A 6,038-nucleotide genomic window follows, 5' to 3' on the forward strand; every position below is an offset into this window, starting at 1 on the left:
CCCACCTGTCAATGCATGAGGATACTGGTTCAATCCCTGGGTTGGGAAGATCCCCTGAGGAAGGACATGGCAACCCAGTCTAGTGTTCTTGCCTGGATAATCCCAAGGACAAAGGATCCTGGCAGGCTACAGTCCTTGGGATAGCAAAGAGTTGGACACAACGGAGCATGCACACACACAAGGTTTAGATGACTCATGAGGGTGGGACCCTCATGGGATTAGTGTCCTCATAGGAAGAAAGTCACAGGCTACGCACTCTTTGTAAGAGAAGCACATATAAAGTGTCAGTGATTCGGGACAATGTGTTACAACAGAACTGAAAAGTGGCTCAGTGAACCTCAGGTCAGAGCAGAAAAGGGAATTTATGTCATCCACCATCAGCATTAGCAGTGTAATTCGACACACTGGCAAATTTAATGAAATGAAACCAACCAGCAGGCTGATGTTGATGAGCCTCCAATAAAAGCCGTAAATGTCAAATTAAGCCACATCATTTCCATGACATGGATTTTCTGCTCTTATGTGTGCACAAATCCTGAAGTTCTTCAGAGAGTATTGTAATTATTATTTGCCAGGGACGTGCTGAGCTATCTGCCCCCAAGTTGTGTTCCTCCTGGGTTGTTTGAAACCCTGACTGCCAGAGTCCACACAAGCGCTTTCATGCATACGTGTCTTCATTAGCAGGAAGTACAGAGGGGAGTCCCTCTAGGCCAGGGAGGGTCCTTTATCCACACCCCCTGCCTTGCAAACCCACTTAGCATGAGTTGTATTAGAAATTTTAATTAGCAAAAAACTAGTAAGTGCGGGGCGGGGGCCAGGGGCAGGGGGGCGGCTCCCGGCTGGATCCCAGGCTGTGTCCCCTGATGGGTTGGATGTGTCTGAGCAAGTGTCAGCGAGGATCTTTGCACAAAAGACAGAGAACAGATCTCCTCCTGGGGAAAGAGAGATGCAGGGAAGTAAGTGTAGGACTCTCTTGGGTCCTGAGGGCCCAGAAGCCCTAGCAAGAACCCTGAGATTTACTGGGGGCTACTAACATCACACCTGGAGAATAAAATGACAACCCACTCCAGTATTCTTGCCTGGAGAATCCCATGGATAGAGGAGCCTGGTGGGCTACAGTCCATGGGGTCCCAAGAGTAGTTCACGACTTGGCGACTAAACTACCACCACCACCACTAACATCACAAGCGTTTCCTGAACCACACGGTGGCTGGGGGCGTGGGGTGTGCAGATTGGCTTCCGTCTGGAGCGGGAGTTGACACAGCCTCTTCCGAAAGAGCCTGCGCTTCATGGGAGACAGGTGAACAGTTCAGCCGAACTCCGGGCACTCAGCGGAGGGGGTTTGGAAAGATGGAAAGCGGGAGGCGACCACGTGTCCGTTAAAGGTGCCATAGGAAGAGAAGAAAACGAGCATTGAATGAACACCAGCAAACACTGGGCACTTTGATGTACACTAGCCCAGGTGGTCTTTTCACAAGCATCCTGAGGTGGGTGCTATTAGGGAGCTGAGGCGCAAAGAGGCTAAGAAACCTCGTATGTTGTCAAACAGCAGGCAAGAGACTCAAAGCTAAGTTCATGTGATGTTTTCCCAAATTATTTATCCAAAACATGCCTTAATTTTCATCCAAGGTGAGGAATGGGAAGACTACTGCTTCAGGCCAGGTTCATTTCTCTCTCGGGTCCTGAGCACACAGTGGGTTGGCTCCGTGTCCAACTGGCCTCACTCTTGAGACGTGGGTTTCAGAAGCAGTCGCTGTCTCTCTTGATGACTAAATGCTCCAGCCCAGGAGAGACACACGTCACATGAGCCCACCAGTCACAAGCTGAAGAAGCCCTTGGTCCTCCCAACCCCAAGGGGGCGGGCAAGTGCCCTCTGGGAGTTGGTGCTGGACAGGGAGGCCTGGCGTGCTGCAGTCCACAGGGTCGCAAAGACTTGAACACGACTTAGCAACTGAACAACAACAATTCCCAGTGCTGAGTGCTCAGAAACATTACCATCATCCCCAGTGGCCCCCAGAGCAGGGGCTTCGTGGCCTCATATGGGAGATGTGTCTCATTGGGGGTGACACCTCAACAGTGGGTTGGGGGTGACCCCCCAACAGTGGGCTGGGGGAGGGTGAAAAGTGAGACACGTGCATGTGTACGCATGCACACGCGCACACACACACACACACACACACACACACACACACACACACATACACACAGTGGTGCATCAGTTGCTGGGCAGTGAAGTTAGGTTTCTTCCTAATAGTGTTTCCTTCCTGCCATTTGTAGGGGATGCCAGACTCATGGCCCTGGAGGAGTATAAAGATGCCAGGCCATAAACCTGAGGGCAGGCCCTCTTCCTGTGAAGTCCAGGCTGAGCTGCTTTCCTGCAGAGGGAGGCAGAGGACAGGGCCGACTAAAGGAGAGCATGCGGGCAGAGGCATTCCCATGCCCGGGCCCAGAAAGACCCTCTTTCATTGGGGGAACAGAGGGCCCTTGGCCGATTCACTCTTGGACCCCTCGAGGTGGCTGGGGCCTCCTGGGGCGGTGGCCTTGGGGCACACACCTCTGTGGGCTGGATCCTGGCCTTGAGGTTGCTAGCCCCAGCAGGACTCCCAGCAGGATTCCAGTGCCCGGGAGCTGGAGCCACAGGGTCAGATGTGGGCACACCCATAGGTCCGCACAGTTAGCATAGGAGAGCGGTGGCCTCAGCGTCGCCAACACTCTGGCCTTGGAGGTGGGGTAAGGAGCCCCCAACAATGCCAGAGTCCAGTGTGATTGATTTAAAGCAATAAGCCTAATGTTTCCTGCACAACCAACTTTGTGGAATAAGACTCAAGATAGCACATGTAAGGACACATCTATTTATATATATATGTGACAACTGTTTTAGTTTAGGGGATCTTTCTGGAGGGGGGGTGTTGTGGTTGGTAAAACCAGTTACCAAAGGTTTCCCCTTTTTCTGGTGACAAGCATGATTTGCTTCAGGTGTGAACCACACTAATACTTACAAACTGAATTCAGATTTCTGCTACTATCCATCTTTGAACTGACTAGCTTGATCTCCCAATTATACAAAATTAGTTTCATTGAGTTAAGCGTGACAGCCAAAAATAAAAGTACATAAGTATTTTCTAGAAAAGCAGAGGGTCGTAACTCTTAGGGCCCAGGGAGCAGGCTGAGACTGGGAAGTGGGTGTAGGACTGTGAGGCTTCTGAGAAAGCAAGGTTCTACCTCCAGTTCTGGGAAGTACAAACAGGATGAGGCCTAGTAAGTCATCACGGAGACATACATATACTGCCCCCTGGTGGTCCTTCTGCCACCCCGCAAAAATCCTCAAAGGGTCAGCAACTCTAGCAAAGCCTTGTTCTTTCTCCCAAGCCCTTAGTGTCCCCCAGTGGAACTTGAAGTAAAGAAGAGGACATCCACAAGGCTTCCACCAGAAGGAGCAAAGGGAAGAGTTCTCTGAGTTTCTCCACCCATCCATGATGCAATACTTTGCCTCAGTCCAAGCTTGGACTGCAAGGAGGTCCAACCAGTCCATGCTAAAGGAAATCAGTCCTGAATATTCATTGGAAGGACTGATGCTGAATCTGAAGCTCCAATACTTTCGCCACCTGATGCGAAGAACTGACTCATTGGAAAAGACCCTGATGCTGGGAAAGATTGAAAGTGGGAGGAGAAGGGGACAACAGGATGAGATGGTTGGATGGTGTCACTGACTCAATGGACATGAGTTTGGGTAAACTCCCAGAGTTGGTGATGGACAGGGAGGCCTGGCGTGCTGCAGCCCATGGGGTCGCAAAGAGTCGGACACAACTGAGTGACTGAACTGAACTGAACTGAAGCTCCACATTGCTGCCTGGCAGGCTAACTCTTGGTCCTGCCTGGATGCAGGCTTGGCCCCTCCCTGGGCCAGTGAGGGTGGATCCTCGTGGTCCTTGTTGGCTTCCTGTTGTCAGGCTGAACAAGCTGTCCCAAGCTCCTCTTGTAATTTCCTTTCCCAGACCTAGAATCAAAGGGTCCCTGATTCTTCCAGTAGGAAATACTATGTGAAAGTCACTCAGGCATGTCCGACTCTGCGACCCCACAGACTATACAGTCCATGGGATTCTCCAGGCCAGAATACTGGAGTGGGTAGCCTTTCCCTTCTCCAGGGGATCTTCCCAACCCAGGGATTGAACCAGGGTCTCCCACACTGCAGGCAGATCCTTTACCAGCTGAGTTAACAGGGAAGCCCAGGAAATCCTATAAATAGACTGTAATCTGGAGGGTAGAAGTATACATTGCTACTGGATTTGTTTCTTTTCTTTACTGACATGATAAACAATTAGGTTCATTAGTTTCATTTTTCCAGCATATTGTAGAGATCACTGTGTTTTAGTTTGCTTTTTTTTTACTTTTTTAAAAATGTAAAATGTTTACATTTTCTAGTCAAAGCTATAAAACAAGGTACATTCAGAAAAGATTTCTTACTTTTTTCCTCCCTCCTGTTATATCCCTTCCCCTATAGGTAAGCATTTTTATTTAGTGTTAGGTTTATTCTTCTGTTGTTTATATTTGAAGATACAAGCAAATATGCATATTATTTATCATTTACACACATGTATTTACACAAAGGTCACATTATACAGTCTCTTCTATATTTCTGAGCATGTTTCTCATATCCATACATAAATGAAGATTGGATGAGAGAAGAAAATAATTATTGTCTTAGAATTGACTTCATTGTATTAAATCATGTTTTCACATTGCTCCAGGCCACAGGGTCCTGTGGGGTAGGGGGGAGAAAGGGGTGGTTGAACAGTGGGGAGGCTCTAGGATTACCATTACCACTTCACCCGAGCAAACAGATTTCTCTTCTCCATATTAAGCAACCATATCAATTTTGATCTGAAAATGGTTCCCATTACTAAAAGAAAAATTCTAAGAGAAAATGGCCACAATTGTCAACCCAAATCCACTGATTCTATCCTCTGAGAAAGGTGCTTGGAGAGCACAGGATTAAATCCTATTGTCTGGTGTTGCCTAAACTTGAGTCTCAAGAAAACCTTCTTGGGTTTTCTTCTTGGGAAGAAAATCCCCATCCATTCAACAGTCAAGTAAAGGACCTGCTAAATCATTTTGTCCATATCTTCATTTGACAGAATCCATTATGCACATTTATGAAACATCTTTAGCTCTAAGGAGATAAGAAAATACAAAGGAAATTCAAGAGGCTGCTGGAGTTTGAAGTGAACTGTCATTTTGCCTCGAGTGTACAAAATTCAAGTCTTTGCAGGCAGGGTATTGAATTAGCTCAAGAACTGGCAGCCCCAGTGAAAGACAGGCACACAGGCTGACTTTCTTTTGCTGTTCACCACCTGGAAAAAACACTCTTGATTGTTAAAGTGGGCAGGCAGTGGGCACAAAGTCCATATGTTCAGTTCAGTACAGTTCAGTCGCTCAGTCGTGTCTGACTCTTTGCGACCCCATGGAGTGCAGCACGCCAGGCCTCCCTGTCCATCACCAACTCCCAGAGTTTGCTCAAACTCATGTCCATTGAATCAGTGATGCCATCCAACCATCTCATCCTGTCGTCCCCTTCTCCTCCCGCCTTCAATCTTTCCCAGCATCAGGGTCTTTTCCAATGAGTCAGTTCTTCTCCTCAGTTCTTCCAATGAATATTCAGGACTGATTTCCTTTAGGATTGACTGGTTTGATCCCCTTGCAGTCCAGGGACTTCAAAGAGTCTTCTTCAATGCCACAATTCAAAAGCATAAATTCTTCATTGCTCAGCCTTCTTCATGATCCAACTCTCATACCCATATATGATTACTGGGAAAACCATACATTTGACTATACAGACCTTTGTCAGCAAAGTGATGTCTTCACTTTTTAATACGCTGTCTAGGTTTGTCATGGCTTTCCTCCCAAGGAGCACGTGTCTTTTAATTTCATGGCTGCAGTCGCTGTCCACAGTGATTTTGGAGCCCAAGAAAATAAAACCTGTCACTGCATTTTTGCCCCTATTTGCCATGAAATGATGGGATCAGATGCCATGACCTTCA

The sequence above is a fragment of the Cervus elaphus genome, chromosome 31, assembly GCF_910594005.1.
Source record: "Cervus elaphus chromosome 31, mCerEla1.1, whole genome shotgun sequence".
Classification (NCBI taxonomy): Eukaryota; Metazoa; Chordata; class Mammalia; order Artiodactyla; family Cervidae; genus Cervus; species Cervus elaphus.